This window comes from Papio anubis, chromosome 7 (assembly GCF_008728515.1).
Source record: "Papio anubis isolate 15944 chromosome 7, Panubis1.0, whole genome shotgun sequence".
Taxonomy (NCBI): domain Eukaryota; kingdom Metazoa; phylum Chordata; class Mammalia; order Primates; family Cercopithecidae; genus Papio; species Papio anubis.
In genome coordinates this window covers 74,204,881-74,224,035 of record NC_044982.1, presented here as the reverse complement: position 1 = coordinate 74,224,035, position 19,155 = coordinate 74,204,881, and the positions used below count along the sequence as shown (strand labels likewise).

The window sequence follows — 19,155 nt, the reverse complement described above, 5'->3', positions numbered from 1 at the left end:
TACACAATTATATTTAGCCAGAGTAATTTAGGGGCTTAGCTGTGAAATCCATTAGTACTTCCTTAACTAACAGACACATTCCTCAGATCTACAAATTTTCTCATTGTATACTAGGAGATGCAGGCCAGCTGCATTTTCAGAAATGGCTTTAAGATTTTTAAGAACCCTAACATGCAAACACAAGATGTATGTTTGCATCATGAGCTGATGATTTGGAAATAATACTAATTTGCTTTCGAAATAATAAGAATTTGGGATACAGTTTTGTCTGAGTTCATATTTTGCTGCTATAACAATATCTAACACTGAGTAATCTATAAGCAGTAGAAGTTTATTTGGCTCACAGTTCTGGAGGCTGGAAGTCCAAGATCAAGGGGCTGCATCTGGTGATGACCTTCTTGCTGAATCATAACATTGTGGAAGAGATCACATGGTGAGAGAGGGTGAGAATGCAGGAGATGGAAAAAGGGGGCTGAACTCCTGCAGTCACTAAATTACTCCTATGATAGTGGTGTTAGTCTATTCATGAGGGCCCTACCTCTTAAATATCATCACAATGGCAATTAAGTTTCAACATGAGCCTAGTTCCAGCTACTTGGGAAGCTGAGGCAGGAGGATTCATTGAGCTCAGGAGTTTGAATCCAGTCTGGGCAGCATATTGAGATGCCTCCTCTTAAAACAAAACAAAACAAAACACAAAACAAAACAAAAACAAACAAACAAACAAACAAAAAACCCAGAAAACCAAACCCATGAATTTTGGAGGGAGCACTCAAACTATAGCCAACGCCTACTTACAAATAGGAAAAAGCGGCCAGGAGGACACATTTCTATAAATGTTGCTGTCTGCAAATGATACTACCAGATTTCTGTCTTGTCAGTTCAGGATGGCAGAGAAAGATTGGAGGCAGACTGAGTTGTGCAGAAGGTGAGAGAAGTTTTATTTTTTCCTTCTTCTGTAGCCCCAGGCTGAATAGGAGGTTTAGTGGTGTTCTAGCTCATTGCTGTTTACAGTCATATTTACTGTGTTGTATAGATGGACAGCCAATGGAACATTAGTCTGTGAAAAAAGGATTCTGTGGTTAAATATAAATTAGGAAAATACTGCATACTATATTTCTACAGGAGAGTCTCAATGCATATTAGCAGATTTAAAACTCTTAGAAAATCTGCAGTCTATTTAATAAATGGTGCTGGGAAAATTGGCTAGCTATATGCAGAAAACAGAAACTGGACCCCTTCCTTACACCTTATACGAAAATTAATTCAAGATGAATTAAAGACTTAAATGTAAAATCTGAAACCATAAAAACCCTAGAAGAAAACCTAGGCAATACCATTCAGAACATAGGCATGGGCAAAGACTTCCTGACTAAAACACCAAAAACAATTGCAACAAAACCCAAAATTGATAAATGGGATCTAATCAAACTAAAGAGCTTCTGCACAGCAAAAGAAACTATCATCAGAGTGAACAGGCAACCTATAGAATGGGAGAAAATTTTTGTAATCTACCCATCTGACAAAGGTGGTATCCAGAATCTATAAGGGACTTAAAAAAAGTTTACAAGAATAAAAGAACCCCATCAAAAAGTGGGCAAAGGATATGAACAGACACTTCTCAAAAGAAGACATTTATGTGGCCAAGAAACATATGAAAAAAAAGCTCATCATCACTGGTCATTAGAGAAATGCAAATCAAAACCACAATGAGATACCACCTAATGCCCGTTCGAATGGCGATTATTAAAAAGTCAGGAAACAACAGATGCTAGAGAGGCTGTGGAGAAATAGGAACACTTTTACACTATTTTGGGGAGTATAAATTAGTTCAGCCATTGTGGAAGACAGTGTGGTGATTCCTCAAGGATCTAGAACCAGAAATACTATTTGACCCAGCAATCCCATTACTGGGTATATACCCAAAGGATTATAAATCATTCTACTATAAAGGCACATGCACATGTATGTTTATTGCAGCATTATTTACAATAGCAAAGACTTGGAACCAACCCAAATCCTCATCAATGATAGTCTGGATAAAGAAAATGTGGCACATATACACCATGGAATACTCTACAGCCATAAAAAAGAATGAAGCTGGAAGCCATCATTCTCATCAGACTAACATAGGAACAGGAAGTCAAACACTGCATGTTGTCACTCATAAATAGAATTTGAACAATGAGAACACATGGACACAGGGAGGGGAACATCATACACTGGGGCCCATCGAGGGGTTGGAGCAAGGGGAGGGAGAGCATTAGGACAAATAGCTAATTCATGCAGGGCTTAAAACCTAGATGACAGGTTGATAGGTGTAGCAAACCACCATGGCACATGTATACCTGTGTAACAAACCTGAACGTTCTGCACGTGTATCCCAGAACTTAAAGTAATATAAAATAAAAAAAGAAAGTCTGCAATAAAGGAACATGTTTTTGACACTGTCACTTTATCATAAATAATGATATATAATATAATCTTGTTAGAAAATTTATTATATTTTATTAAATTATTATAATTTTGTCTATAAATAGATAATTTATTCAGAATAAACTACCCCAGAATCTTGGTGGTGGTTTGTTTCTCACTCATTGAAGCCCAGTGTAGGTCAATGGGTAGTTAGGAGAGGAGGGTTGAGCTCCATGCAGTCATTCAGGGACCCAGGCTCCATCCACAATGTGTGGCCATTATCTTTCTGGGCTTCAGAGTTCCACTGGATTGTTTGCATCCAGCTAGCAGGACAGGAAAATATGAAGAAGAGACACTTGGTCTTAGCCACCTTTGGAGGTGTTGCTTTCCACTTCCACTTCTGTTTCATTGGTGAGTGCCATTTTGTGGGCCAGCAATTTAGCTAGTTCACGTTGTTAAAAGTTTGACCTGGCCTCAGGTTTGATGAGTCATCCATTTCTTCCCACCAAACTATTGACTTGCTTCTGGAAAAGACGATTAACAAGATTCTTACCATCTTGAGAAGCCATATTCAAATCTGGAACACCTGCTCCCACCCTGTCCTCTCCTCTTTATAGCATGTGGATTTTAGCTCTGGAAAGACTAATCTTGTTCTATAATAGATCCACGTCTTTTTATCTTCTCCAGAGGCTGAGGGGTTCTTCAGAGATATCTTAAAGAGTCAGCTTATAGCAAATGAAGTTGGAGGGAGTGGTTGAGAATGGCTCATCAGTCTGGGCTCTGGGCTTCTTATCTTGCCTCAACCAAGGCAGTCCAGCTTTGATCTGTATCATTAAAATAAAGGTTATATTACTAATGAAAAACCTGAAAACTGTGGTTATTAGCTAAATCAATCTTCTCTGCAGATGAAAAACTTGAGGCCCCAGGAAGTTAATCAATTGGCCTGATGTCACGCAGATGCTCTAGGAGGACCTGGCATTTACAGTTGGGTTTCCTCACTCTCAGATCCATGCTCTTTGCACTGGGGTAGCTGCCTACTACTTCTCTCCTTGTGTGTGGCATGTGGTCTGAAGTCTAAGATAAAGTGGGGGAGTCAGGCTCTGCTGATGCCACTGAGGACCTACGCAGGCAGATTCACCTCCTGCTTTGGTCTCTTAATTCCTCTCTAGGTGAAGCAAGAACAAGTCTGTCTTCCCATCTAGGGCAGGGTTGCTCTGTGTGAGGTTGATGGTGCACCCTGCTGGGATCTTGGCACTTCTCAGGCATTTTATTAGCCCCTATTTACAGAGACACTGCCTGAATTCCTTCTGCCACTCATCCCACACCCCCTATGCTGGTGGTTAACAGTGTCATTTTAAAATCTCAAGCAGGAGGAGACAACATAATTGTCTCATTATATTTTAAACTTTTGGAATGTTGTTCTTTTTCAGAGTTGTGAAGACAGAGTGGATACAGGTCAGCTTGATTCTGTTTTTTTCCTCTATTAATGGCCTGCAAATATTAAATATGCAAAACATAGGCTGCTGTGTCCATATCTCCTTCCCCCTAGTTCTCACCACATGATATTTGTTTCTCCTCAGGACTGGAAAGAAGTGATTGCTTTAGGTTTGCTTTTCTTTTACCAACTGGAGAAATACCTTACTGTGTCTTGTTTAAATATGGCTTGTCACCCAGTTCCAGCTTTTGGGGGTGGGGAGGAGCATGAATAATCTGTGTGGTAGGCAGTTTTATTGCTCAGAAAAGAAGAAAACAGACCCCAATGTTTAGAATGCCAATGATTTAGGAAGTTTCTACCAGGTCTGCTACTTGTTCCAATCACTACGTTTGATCCCAGAAAAGACTGACATGCGTTTTGGCCATCAAAGGGAGGGGTTCCTTGCAGGCCAAAGGAAGAGTCACTAGAAGTTGAGGGTGTTGTGTTATGCCCCTTTAGATTCCAAACTTCCCTTTGCTGCCTATCTGATGACCAGGTGAAAACCGAGATTACTCTGCATGAGAAGGTTCTGTGGGTTGGTGTTCATCAGGGAAAATGACCAGGACAGACTTCATTGGCCAAGGGTTTGCTCATGTTTTGAGAATTAAAACTTGTTTGCTTGAGAGAGTCATTTGGTCAGCTGTTTATATTCCATTTTAAATTGATTTTGTGCTCACTGCTTTGTTCTTTTGGTCTTTGACAGATGAGCAAAAATTATTTTTAATAACTTTAAAAAAGCTATCCCAGTGCTGACCAGGGAGGAAAAAGTGATCAAATTGTCTAATAAGGAAACACTATACATTTCAGTTTTTATTTGCTTAGTACTAATACTATTTTCTCTTCCTACCTTTTTTTCTAAATGTTTAACAACAAAGTGGGAGATAATTTTTATTTTTTCCAAAATGCTTTCAGGGAAATCCCTTCTAAACCTATGGATTTTAGTCCAATGAGGAATCCTCATCCTTTGGTCTAAATTTTGCATATCGTCTGTTTCTTACAGGGCTTCCGTATTGTCTCAGGCTCCACTGGAAATGCAGCAAGGATTCCTAGCACATCCCAGTTGCCATAGCAACAGCAGTCTTTCCCATAATGAGCTGCATCATCTGAACTGATGTCACAGCATCATGCAGCAGGTCAAACAAGGCATCTCCTAGTATTGCATCCTACAGATGTGCTGTAAACATCAAAAGAAGACGGTGGGATCAGGAGATGGTGAGTGTTAAATGTCTGGGCCTTAATTGCATGGCTGTTTTGTTGGTTAGTCGGTGTCTGCTAAGGCGGAGATTGGGGGATGTTGTCTCTGCTTAAAATGGACTGGGAAAAGAAGGGCTGTTTTACCTAAATCTGTTTTTCAGGCTGCCGGGTTAAGACAAAGGCCTGTAAGAGTCATACAGGAATTAAAATATGTAGAATTATTCTTGCTCCAGCTCTGTCTGTTATTTTTAAGTGTTCTTACAGAATTTTTCATAAACGTAAGATGATTTTCAATTGCAAAACCCCAAATAAGCTTTAAAATGAGTAGTTAACAGTATTTAAGCATTGTAAAAATATAGATTTCCTTTTGGGAGGCAGAGCTAATTGGCCCCCTCTTTGCTCTTGTGAAATATGAAATATTCAGTGATTTGCAGTATGAAATTCAGTATTTACCTCGGTTGGGTTTCAGTTTCTTCATGGCAAGGAACAAATGCTGAATAAGCATTTGACATAACCCTGATGTGAAAGGGGATCTCTTGCATATTCAAGACAGAATTTATTAAAAGCATAAAGACCTAACACAAATGAAATTATTTGAGCCTTTTGATCTATATGGTAGTTCTTCAACCCATGTCCTTCAGAGTTAGTTGAAAGACTGCCACATATTTTTCCATCTCTAGCTAGTCTCTGAAATAGCTGGAGTTGTTTGCAGACTGACTTGTAACTGAGAAAGGAACAAGTCTCCTCTCTGCGGCAGTTGCAGTGAAGGGTAACCTGGGGGAGAGCCTCTGAAGTGGCAGTGGTGTTGCCATCCCTTGCTTAACTTTAACAAAAATCTGGGTATGATGAATAAATATCAGGGTCCTCAGTGGTTGTAGGGAATACAGATCTCTGCACTCAGTCATAACCTCAACTCAATTCCAAAACTCTAAACATGTATCATTTTCATTTCAACTCCTAGCTCTGTTTTTAGGCATCTTCATTATTTTTTTTTTCTAAAAAATTAGTCTGACAGGGCCAGATAAGGAGCGGTGTGTTGCCTTTTGTTTTGGGAAATGAAATGGATTTCCCTGGTGCAGCTGATTGCTACTAGGGGAGAAAAAGGAGGAGGCACATGTCAGTTCAATTGATCAATATGTCCACTTAGAATCAGGGAGTGGTCTTGTGGCTTAATGCTGCCAAATTGATAGTTTTTACTCAAAAAGTCTTACACGAAAGAATGGCAACCATTGAATTCCTCTTCTTTTAGTCTGTTTATTGAGGCTAAAGAGATGTATCGTGGAAAGCAGGAAAAGCAATACTTTAGCAAGCTTTGAGTGATTTATTTATATTTACTTATTTATTTATTTTTGCACAGAATTGAGCATGTTAGTACCATTAGGCACCAGCCAGAGGAAAGGCCTCAGATTTTAATTTGTTTGTTTATACCACATCACGCATGCTTGCTACTCTCAGTCCTTTAAGCTTATGTTTCTGACATGCAGCTATATAGGATGGGAGAGGTCAGCTCAGCCTGGCTTTATCGCAAGCACTTAGGAGCATGAATTGTTCATTGCCTGCTTTTTTATGTCATATAATGTGAGCAGAAAGCTCTGCTGGGACTGCTGGGTGTGAATGCATCTAAGTCAAAAGCTCTAAGGTGACAGGGAAGAGTGCTAGATGGTGATGGGGGAAGGGAAAGTATGTCTCATAGCTAGATTATAAATCTGGAGAAAATCACTTAGTGCCTATTAGAATTCTCTTAAAGTGTTATTTCTGAAGAAGAGCAACCAAGAAAGACTTGTTTGGTAACATGAATTTCTAGGAGTAAGAAAAAGCAAAAGGCAGCATTTTAATGAGTTTTCTATTTGCTTAATTCTTGTCTCTTTTGTCTAAAGTGCTGTTCAGCTGCTTCATCGTGGTTGATTTGTTCAATTACTGGAAGTCACAAAAGCTAGATTCCTTAAGGACAGTGTTAGAAAAAGTGGAGTCATGCTTTGAGGGTGGGGAAGGGCGCTGGTGGGTGTGGACTGACGCAGTTATCTAGTGGAACATCCTCCCGGTTCAGACAAGCCTGTAATTTTTCCCCCCACAAATGTTCAAAATGCAATTACAGTTCTCCAACTTTATGCTTTTGTGCTCTTTTTGCTCCAGGAGAACAAAGCCCTGGTAATGGGAGCTGTCATCCTAATGTTTTGTTTCTTCATTTCTTTGCAGAGGGCCACAGCCTGTGCTGCTCTCTGATTAGCTGCATGTCTTAATTACTGGCTCAGTTTTAATATATCCCCAAGAGGTGGATGGTGTGTGTGTGTATATATATAGGGGAAGGAAGAGATTTCTCTATGGCTGCGTTTATTGGTGCCTCACTGAAACTTTCTACAATTTATGGAATTTTGTTTCACAGTAATGATAGATCATCAAGACCATGTTTATTGGACAAAGTTTAGGCCATGGAAGCCTCACAAGAAGTTAATGTCCTCTGTACTTTTGGTTATGGCTTTCATAAATAAATTACAAAGTTACAAAGAAGTCAATTATTTGCTGATAACTAGGCCACTTAGGGATGATAAAAATAATAATCATAATAACAATCATAGCTATTATTTATTCAGTTCTCACTGTGTATCAGTACTGAATTAAGTTTTGTGTATATTATTATAATGAAGTAGAGAGTAATAATCTCACTTTATAGGATTAGGTGTTATTATTCACATTTTGCAAAAACCAGTCCTTAGCCAGGCAAATAAACTTAGCCAAGGTTATGTAGTTAATAAGTGATTCCAAATCATTGCACTCTGGCCATGCAGCACACATGCTTACCCATGGTCATCTCAGTTTTATGACATCTTTACTGTGTATACCATACAGATCAGTCATCTATACTCTATCACATGTACTCCACCCCTCCTCATTCTAATTGGAAAATCAGATTTCACATGTAGAATGAAATCTCATATGCAACACTAAGATTGATTTCGCTGTAAGGAGGAGCATGAATCTTGATCAGATGTGAATATTTACTTTGTACCTAGAGATTTAAGTAACCAAGAGTTGATGCTTAGACCTTTGCCACTACCCTTGCTTGACATAACTTTCTAGCAGGATCTCTGTATGGAAAATGTTACATCAGTAAGTGTGGGCATGATGGAGTTGCACTCAAAGCAGGTCTTACCTGAGTCAGTAATGATTCAACTTTGTTATATACCTGTCTTATCAGCTATATTTCTGGTGCTTTGTTAACTTTAAGATGTTTGTATTCCCTGGTGTTGCCAGGGAAGCAGAAACTTCTCTCACAGTCTGGAAAGTGTAACCTGAATCTATCTCTTAGGTTAAGAAGATAGAGGATTTATTTTGCTGAATGTATCAGTGGCTGAAACCAAACCCTGTCTATCTCTGACAAAGTACAAGAATGATAGTCTTGTGTAATATCCTGGAAGCCTTGTGTTTGAGGAGAGCTGATACAGTCATTTCTGTATCATCTTGCTCATCCCCAGCTATCCACGCCAGCATCATTATTAGGCTCTAAGGGCTGTTCTTTGTTTGAATGTGGGGCTAATGCACACACTGACAGCATGTTGATATTGATTCCAGTATGGTGAATACTTAGAAATATTATTCCACAGGGCTTATTAGCCTTTTCTAGGTTCCAGGAAGAAGTTAACCTTTGTCCCAACCTGCTCCAAAGAGGCCCAAGCTTGTGTCTGCATGAGGTACAGGAATGAGAGGCTGATCAGAAAGCATCAAAGCTACTAGGTGCATTGACTACAGGAGTTAGGTTCCAATTAGGAAATAAAATAGCCAGTGGAATTTAAGGAAGTTGGTGGTCTTGCTACATGTTGCTGATTTTTTTTTCTATTTGTAATCCTAGAACACATGAAAGGCAATTTGTTTTGATCCCATGGATTCAATTCAATTCAATAAGTATTTATTGAGTATCTCCTATATGCCAGGCATTGTCAGGGAATCTATAGCAATGAGCAAGACAGATGCAAATCTCTTCCCCCACTACATTCTAGAGGGGAAGGGAAAAATGGGTAAATTTGTAAAATAATTTATTCCCTCTAATACTGCAATACTATTTCTATTTACTTTTTATCCCCTGTGCTATTAGAAAAGCCCATTATCTGTGCACATTTGTATAGGTACATATACATATATGGTTTATATGTGGAGGTAAACTTACTGCATTAAATAATAACTTTTCTTTTCTTGCTTGGGTTTGGATTAGAATCTTTCTGGATGTGGACAAGACCAATATGGCAATTAGCATTTTTTGGGAATAAGCTATTTTGAGAAATAAAATTATAATCAGTCAAATAGTGCATGTCTATCTCAGTTGACAAACTTGACATATGGAAATATGAAATGTGTATGGCAGATCAGTTAAGGAGAGATATTTTTATTTTTATAAAGATATTCATCACCTTTAAAAACTGTTTGTCCAGAGAGCCCTCTAAATTGAGCATTCCAGCCAGCCTGCTGATGGAGGTATGTACCATACAAGGACAGGTATACCAGTTACCTTCAGCCTCATCTAATCACCCTAGTGTGCCTTACAGTATCGCTTTAAATGGGAAGCATTTCTCTAAACAGTCAGATTGACTGAACTCTGTAGATTGCCCTTGAGTGTGGTTTTTCAGAGGAATAGCGATCCTTATAGGACTTTGGCTATGGCAACAGCGTTTTAGGTACAGTAGCCCCTCCCCCGCCCTTATTTGTGATTTAGCCTTTTGTGGTTATGGTCATCCATGGTTTGAAAATATTCAATGGAAGATTGCAGAAATAAACGTTAAATTTTAAATTATGTGCTGTTCTGCATAGTGCAATGAAATCTCACACCATTCTGTTCTGTCCTGCCTGGGATGTGAATCATCCCTTTGTCCAGTATATCCATACTGTATATGCTACCAGCTTGTTAAATCACTTCATAGCCATCTTGGTTTTCAGATCAACTATCTCAGTATCATAATGCTTATGTTCAAATAACCTTTATCTTACTTAATAATGACTCCACAGTTCAAGATTAGTGATGCCGGCATGTTGTTACAATTGTTCTGTTTTATTATTAGTTATTGTTAATCTCTTATTGTGTCTAATCTATAAATTAAACTTTATCATAGGTATATATGTATAAGAAAAAACATAGTATGTATAGGTTTTGTTGCTATCCATGGTTTCAGGCATCCACTGGGGATCTTGGAACGTATCCTCTGATAATGAGAGGGACTATTGCATTTTGAATTAATAAGGCATACCGTTTCTTCTCCACAAACACATACTGGTCAGTAATTGAATTCCTGAGTTGGTTTTAAGACTTGATGAAGATAAAGGACAGACTTTGTTTTCCTCATAAACCACCAGCCATATTTTTCTCTGTTCTTCAGCCATGGGGCATGCTCCAAACTTTTCCAGCCATCTTGCAGTGGTGTGCTTTAAGTCACAAGTGGAAGTAGGGAGAGAATTTGGAACCTTTATTTTATTATCAGATTTTTTTTGGAGACAGGGTTTTACTCTGTTGCTCAGGCTAGATTGCAGTAGTGCAATCATTGCTCCCTGCAGCCTCGAAATTCTAGGCTCAAATGATCCTCCCACTTCAGCCTCCCAAGTGGTTAGGACTGCAGGTACACATCACCCCACCTGGCTTTAGAATGGGGTCTCAAACTGGCTAATACATGAGCAAAACCTAGCCTGCAGCTTGTTTTGTATGGCTGCTGGGCAGGCTTTATGGGTGTGCAACCTGTGTAGTTTGCAGAGGGCCCTGCACTGAGAAGGGTCCACACTTAGTTTAATACTCTGCTGTAACCATCTTGAAATTCTTAAAATAATTTTTAAATAAGAGGCTCCACATTTTTATTTTGCAGTGTACCTTATGTAGCCAGTCCCATATGGCCCTTTTGGTGCCCCCACTGATACTGCCTGAGCCCTGGAGATGTTTGAGTTTGAGACTCCCTGCTTCCTCCTACTCTGGAACAATTCAAACAGAAATTGTAGTGCTTAGAAAAACTAAGGGACCATTGTCAAAACAACCCAGAGCAAGGCCCTTGTACATGGTAATTCAGTGGCATGCACAGGAACTCAGTGGCATTTCTTTTATAGGCAATGGGGGATATATTACATTATCCTTGAAGATATTTTTTGATATTACTTGAAGTAAGATATTACTTGAAGATATTTGGTAGGTCAGGTTTATTTGTCACCACCATTGCTTTCAGGGGAGAAATCAAATCTTCTTTGCAAAGCAAGCTAATTAACCATCCTGTTGGTTCAATGTTTATATTAATTCTCTTGCCCTTTGTTTACTACTTGATTACTTTTATCACCTTCTTTGTTTAACTCTCATTTAAATTACACAACATATTTATGCTGTCTGGGTATTTTTTTTTTTAGTACTATCCTTTTTTCCTTTTTTTTTTTTTTTTTTAATTCTCTCTTTCCAGGAGGCCAGAGGGCCTATAATTCGCGGTTATATTACTACAGGAAAAGTTCTTTTTTTTCAATTTAAAAGGGAATTATAGTCAATATTTATAATGAACCCTTCTCCAGCAAGGCAGTTCCAGCCATGCTAATGTTCAGAAGTCCAGATCTGCCATTACTGTTTATAATAATGAGATGCTGGTGACCGACTCCTGGACGTTATGGTAGGTGAAGCATTCCCACCCATCACGTCACCGTGAGAAGTGGCTGTGTTAATCTGTTAATCTACAGATTTGCAGAGAGTTGTTAGAAAATGAGTATGAATGATGGCACTTGCTGCACAGGAAAAAGGTAAATTTTTTTTGACTGTGTGAGTAAACAGGAACCTGACAAATCCAGAAAGGACTCTTGCCACCTCTTAGAAGCCTAAGAATAGAGTCTTCTTCAAGGATCAAGCCCCAGGAACTCAAGACCTTGTACCCCTGAACAATTCTGATACTCACTATGTCCATCACTGTACAAGCTGTAAAACTAGCTGTTTCAGCTAATTTCACCAGTAGTCAACAATTGACAAATGCATCACATATCTACCATGTACAGTATCATATGCTAAGAGAACAAACATTTTACAAATAAGGATGACTATAGGCACACATATATCTATTACTTGGAGAGCGCGACATAGATTTAACATGGTGTTAGCTGGGCTGTGCGTATAGATGGTCATGATTAGTTCTTCCTTTTTTCTGAACATACCTTGACATGGAGCTCCAAGCATATCTGTGGAGGTTCTCTCATCTTCTGTTCTCATCCAATTTCTTGATTTAAGTGTTTGTCTAATAACTCATTACTTTTGCTGGCCCACTCAGAATTCTTGTTTCTCAGCCCTTTCTCAGCTTTCTCAATCTTGAGTGCTCATAGTTTGTTACTACCCCAGGTAGTCTCTTATCAATGTGACCTTTTGGGACAGTTCTGAACTCATCACAGTCCTCCCCACCAGCAGCCCCCGAGGCCCTCATCTCTCTGCCACTGTTTATTCCTATTACGTTAGCATAAAAGTAGCCCATGGAAAACCAAATGATACTGCAGTTTCTCTGATATGGCCCTTGGAAATAATCTGCTTGCTTTTAGCTTTTAATAGTTAATTCAAATACTTCCTTGTATTTAATCTGTTTTCGTCTTTGTGTGAATTGAAAGGGAATGACCCTTTAAAACTCATATTAGTCAGTCTTGCAGGCAGCCTCTATGGAGAATCAACTAGAAATAACTGAAACAGTGGGCGGGAGGGGCGTATGTGATGTGGTAGGAGACTATATGCAACATGAAAACAGTTGTGCAAGTACAGTTTAACAAATTTGTCCTTTAGGGTTATTGGTACATTTCATTTTAAATTAAAAGTAAATAAAAATAAGGGGGTGATGATGAGAAGATGGGCAGCACAAGAAGAAGCCGAAGGATGAACATTTCTTCAGGCTTGGCTAGTAGGAGCACACAACTTCTAGAACACTGCCTCAGAAGGGCAGCTTCTTCAAGAAAAAAGGACAGATCTGAAAACAAAGGTAACAATAAAAACTACCACAAAAAGAGATATGATTCCTCTGAGAACAAATAAAGAATCAGATTGGTGAATTAAGATGTTACAGTTTATATTAATTTAGTAATAAATACTTGATAACAGGATTTTTAAACATTTGAATTTTGACTAAACTGAAAATAGGTTGAAAGGCCGAGGATGGAGAAAAAGATAACATAACCAGCATAAGAAGAGAAACAGGCCTGGCATGGTGGCTCATGCCTGTAATCTCAGCGCCTCAGGAGGCTGAGCGGGGAGGATTGCTTGAGCCTAGAAGGTCCAGGCTACAGTGAGCCATGGTTGTACCACTGCACTCCAGCCTGGGCATCAGAGCAAGACCCTGGCTCAAACAAAACAAAACAAAACAAAACAAAACATGTTTTACTCTGTTTTTTTCTTGTTTGTTTGTTTTTTGTTGTTGTTTACTTAAAGAGTTTTTCCTTTTTTTTTATTTGCTTTAGTTAATATCATTTGGTTGATTTGTTGTAAAGGTGAATACACCCATATATTTTGTTTTTCTTTTTTAAATATAAGAATTAAAAATATTATTTTAGAAAATAACATAAATTATTATCTTTGGTGTGATGTTTTTTTCTCTGGTTCTTAGACCTTAACACCATCCTGTCTAAATACCATATATGCTCAGATACTCATACTCAAACGAGAAGTACTAAATTGAGTGCTGTCAACCAGCTTGAGGAGAAAATAAGCTTTCAAAAAAAGTCTACTCTAGAACCTTAAATGGCGATGGAAATGTTACATACCCAAATCTAAAGTGATTTTTTTTTTTTTTTTTTTTTTGCAATAGCTTGCATCAAATAGGAGGATTACATTTTGGGTTTGGAATCCTAACATCCAGCAATTTACACATATGTATATAGACTGAAATTCTCTGAGCAAGAGATTAGTAGTGGGGGAGGTGAGCAGGGAATAGGCAGTCCATGAAAATAATAGTCATGTTTCCCTTCTTGACTTACTCCATCTCCTGACACCCTATACCTAAACACTGAACAAAAACAGACCCCGGCAGGGTAGATTTTGGAGCCAGGTATGTTTACCTTTGAATCTTAGTTCTACTATAAAATTATTAGAGTTATGATCTTAAGATTCTTAGAACCCCATTTTCCCATATGTAAGGAGAATATCCATTTTACAAGATGAAATGAAGTATTTTATGTAAAGTTATTGGCACGAAGTGAGCATTTGATAAATAAAAGTTATTATTTCACATATTTAGAAGTAGTGCGGTAAAATTATCACTCTCTCAAGAAGAAAATGCAATTTCTCCTCAACTCCAGCCCTGAAACTAAGAACATCATTTTTAGAGTTTTTAAGAGAAGGAACTCTTTAATATATTTTAAATGCTTATACTGTGTCAAACATATATATTATTTCATTTAATTTCCTTTCTCTACTTAAATTTTGTTCATAACCCTTATCACTTTCTGCAAACTAAACATTTTACTTGTTGTTTGTTTGTTTCTCCCTGGTATAATATAACTTGTATAAGGGCAGAGATTTTTGTCTGTTTTGTTCATTGATGTTTCCTTAGCTCCCACAATAGTGCCTGGCATATGGTAGGTGCTCAATAAACATTTGTTACAAGAGTAAATGAATCCACATAACCCTGTGAGAGAGGCAACATGATTGTATGCAGTAATAAAAAATTAATTCTCTTTTGCAGTGGTCCTTTTTAAGGTACTAAACACCCTTAAGTTATTCTTGCTATTCCAGATAGTGTGCCAAGAAATTCTTGTGGCTGATGGTTAGGGTATCATGTACCATCCAATTATTCTAAATTCTTCTATTGGAAGCAGGGATATTGCCTGGGAAGCTCTGATGTCCTCCTCTCTAAAGGGTTTCAATGAGGGAGGTGGAGTTTCACAGGTCATTTGAAAGATATATTGATTCTTTTACTGGTGGTTGTCTCTTCCTTTCTCTCTTTAGTGAATTTGGGTCCCCTTCAGGAACAGGGTTATTTATTCTCCTTTAAATCATGAATTCCCAGCTGTAAATCTCAGATTGATGGATTGGTAGAATTTGAAAGACTCTTTGATGAAAGTTTCAGAAAGGGAGACTGATAAGCCATGACAGTCAGCCCTTCTCTGTTGCTATTAAAAATACTCTAATGAGAAATAGAGCAAAGCACAGGAACACAATGATACAGTTGTTTGGCCAGAAGAACATACAGCTTCATAAATGAAGGGACTAATTAAGATAGCCTAATTCTATACTTACTTTGAATTAGAATCAAAACAATCTTTTAGTAGTGGATATCTGCAGCTGAATTTTGTACCAAAGGCATATTCTAAATGTCATGCTTTCGAACTGAGTATTTATTTCTCAGGGAGCAGGTGTTAGGGTTTTTTTTTTTCCTTGAAATTCAAACCATTTTGACAGTATCCTATTTTTAGAATGCCTTTTTCTTTAAAAAGACAAACAATATCCAAAAGCAGTAGAAAGACATCTTGGGAGAAGGCAGTGTTCTGGTTATACCATAATCATAACAAGCTGAATAAGAAAAAGTCATGTTGTTAAAATTTAAAACTCACAGCGTTTTTATTTTATGATAATAAAACATATTTAATATACGTACTTTCAACAACCTTATGCTACAAAATAAAAATTATACTTCATGAAAATTTTCTTACAACTGCAATATATGGCATGGTCAGTTGCAATGTACAAAGACATTATTGTGTTCAAATAGCATGTTATTCTAATCTATTTCAGAGAGCACTGGACTGGGAGTAAGGCACCTGAATTTTTAGTTCCTGCTGACATACTCTTCCTGAATCTTGGTTTCCTCCACAGTAAAACAAAAGGGTAAAATTTAAATGATTTTTATTTCCTGATAGCTCTAGTATTTTGTGCCTCATTTACAGGGTTCTACATATTTCTTCATTGTTTATTTAGTCTTAGGATTTTCCAAAAATCTGTTCCATAGAATATTTTAAATGTCCTTAGTGCTCATGTAGATGAAAACATATTTTAATTTATTATCTTAGTTCATTTGGAGTGTTATAACAAAATACCATAAACTGGGTAGCTTGCAAACAACAGAAATTCATTTCTCACAGTTCTGGAAGCTGGGAAGTCCAAGGTCAAGGTACCACAGATTTGGTGTCAGGTGAGTCCACTTTCTGGTTCACAGCTGGTACCTTCTAGTGTGTGCTCACATAATGGAAGGGATAAAGAGTCTCTCTTGGTCCTCTTTTATTAGGGCACTAACCCCATCCATGAGGGTTTCACCCTATGATCTAATCACTTCCCAAAGGCCCTGCCTCCTAATATCATCACCTTGGGGGTTAGGATTTTAACATATAAATTTTGGGAACACACAACATTCAGACAAGAGTGTTTATATACCATTTATATTTCACACTTGTGTGTTTTATTAGCTTATATTTCATAATACTTTTGGTGGTCAACCTAAACTCAACACATAAAGTTTCACTTAAACTAACAAGCTATTGTCTTTCACAATAAAATTTTTTTAGAGTTTCCTTATCTTGCAAATTTGTGTTTCTATTTGTTTTTTCTCTTTTTAGCCACAACATATTTTTGCTGTTAATGAGTTGGGTGAAGTATTTGGTTCCCCTCTACTCTTCCTATTGGATGTAGAATTTCTTTAGAAATTTACGCTGCTGCTCTAGACATTCACATAAAATACAAGTGAATGTGCCGTTGTTAGGTCAAACTGTATGGAATTTCCATTTCTGTTGTCAAAAAATGGCCACATATTAACAGTTTTATGATACTTTGATAACAGTTTCCAATAATTTGTTCATTATCATAACAATGTTAGTCTTTACTATTTTTATAACTCAGTGAGGAGAGCCAGTCCCTAAATGAACTAGTGAAGCAAAGAGCACACAGGGTCCTTGGTGAAAGATAGATTTGGGATTGAATTCTGCTTCTCCACTGCCAACATCGTGACCATGGGCAAGTTGCTGAGTTTTGTCGAGCTTCAGTGTCCTTGTTTGTAAAATAAAAATGATAATGCCTGCCTCTCAAGCTTGCTGAGAAGAATGCCCCTGGCTCCCAGAATAGTGCCAGAATGTTTTATTTGGTCTAAAATTACTGTCAGGCCGGATATGGTGGCTCAGGCCTGGCCATCATTTTAGGAAAGCTCAGGAGAGAGATTGTTTGAGTACAGGAGATTGAGACCAGCGTGAGCAACACAGCAAGACCCTGTCCCTTAAAAAAAAGTAAAAAATTATCTGGGTGTAGTGGTGTACAACTGTAATTCCAGCTACTAGGGAGGCGGAGGCAAGAGGATTGCTTGAGCCTAGGAGTCTGAGGCTACAGTGAGCTGTGATCACGTCACTGCACTCCATTCTGGGTGATGGAGCAAGACCCTGTCTCTAAAAATAAATACGTAAATAAAATAACTCCGTTGAGTCCATGAGTCTGGTACCAGACTGGAAGGGACAAATCTTTGAGTCTCCACCTTTTCTCTGGATGATCTATGCTTGTTGATGGCTTCTCCTATTGCCATGTGCTGCTGACTCATAAATTCAGATTTCTAGCCTCTGGTTATTTTCTCCCAGATCCAGGCTTGTATTTCTCCTGCTTTCTGTATGTCTTTTCCTGAATCTTCTACAGGCACTTTTCACTTAGCACACCTGAAATGATCTCATCCTTTCTGAACTTCCTGTCTGGAATTAAGCATTGTTTTCAGTCCCTACCCTTAGGGTGGAGACTGGGAGTCATCCTAAGCCCTCTCTTCCATGTCTGCCCTCACCTAAGTCCTGTTGAGTCACCAAGTTCTGTTTTGTTTCTAAGTGACTGGGATTTGGTAAAAATGAGCTTAAGATCACCCCATATAATTTTTCATTGTGTGATAGATCTAGGTCATGTTCTTCTACTTCCTGGCTTCCCTTTCTCTAAACCATAGAACTGATATTATTAGACATTTTCTCATGAAGGCCCTCCTATCTCCATGATCTTTCTAGCTACTCTTTGAATCTTTTCCAGCTTTGTTAAAGCCCATGTCTAGGACAGCCTCAAGTATCCAGTGTGGCTAGTGAACTGTGGTGAAGAGAGGGAGAAAATGCAGCATCAGCGCTGGATGGGGACTCTACTGAACAAGAGATGTGTTATCCTAGATAGAAAGGGTTTGTTATTTTTTTTTAATTTTGAAATAAAAGTCTGTCTGATCAGAGAATTCTCCAAGTTGATATGTAAAGTTACTACATCCTAATTCAAGAGGATTACATAGTGCTGGCTTCAGCACCAGAAAGTGTTTCTGTTTTGCACAATTATCATTTGTCTTTGGAATTAATTCCAGTAGGCAGGAGCGAGTTTTAACTCCATGGCCTACAACACTGGCATTGTTACTCACACTAATGTTCACAATAGAACAAAGCAGCAACCTTTTTTCCCCTTGAGGATTTAAAGGACCTTTTTTCCCCTTGAGGATTTTCCCATGAGGAAGGTAGATAGGATGTTGGTAAGCTTGGGCTTGGGGTCAGTTAAATCTTCTGGGTTCAAATCTCAGTCCCACCACCCACTAGCTCTGTGCCCAGGGAAACTTGCCTAACCTTTCTTGGTCCTATTTTCTTCACAGTACCTTCCTTGTCAAGTATAGTGAGACTTAGACACAATGTGTGTAAAGCACCTAGCAGAGTGCCTAAGATACAGGAGGTGATCTGGAGTGGTTAGTGGAGACCTAGACTATTCAGAATGTAAGCAGAGGGCTAACTGGTGGTCAGCCTGCCTAGCCCTGGTTTTAGGAGACTTTCTGTTCCAATTCCGGACCTATGGGATATTGGTGGTCAAGTAAGTCTTGTACTATAATCTAATCCAGCTGCCCTGCTTCCTCCTTAAATTAGACAGGAACAACTGTATCAACTGTAAAGAACTGGGGAGGCTAGCAGTGTCTCTGCTTGTCTTGGCCCATGTTTCACACCTCATTAAAGCCCCAGTTTCTTCTTACAACCTTTGCCTTTTCTCTAGCTCTCTGTGGTCATAACCCTCTCTGAATTCCTAAAGCAATAATGCTTTTTATCATGATTTACTATTTGTTCATATACTCTGAGGTTGTTTCACATGTGTAAGTCTGTCTCCTCAAGCAATTGGAAGCACCTCTGGCAAAAACTCT

General features: G+C 38.4%; 1 protein-coding gene across 3 annotated transcripts in view; it reads left to right on the top strand.

The window, feature by feature from the left end:
* AKAP6 (A-kinase anchoring protein 6) overlaps positions 1–19,155 on the top strand; it is a 643,647-nt gene that overhangs the window by 112,592 nt on the left and 511,900 nt on the right. For 2 of the 3 annotated variants that reach the window (XM_021941105.2, XM_021941109.2), the window contains exon 2: positions 4,890–5,101. The gene's annotated coding sequence lies outside the window, so the exon portion shown is untranslated. Of the gene's footprint in view, positions 1–4,889; positions 5,102–15,782; positions 15,876–19,155 lie in introns of all 3 variants that reach the window. The other variant, XM_021941106.2, reaches the window with a different exon arrangement.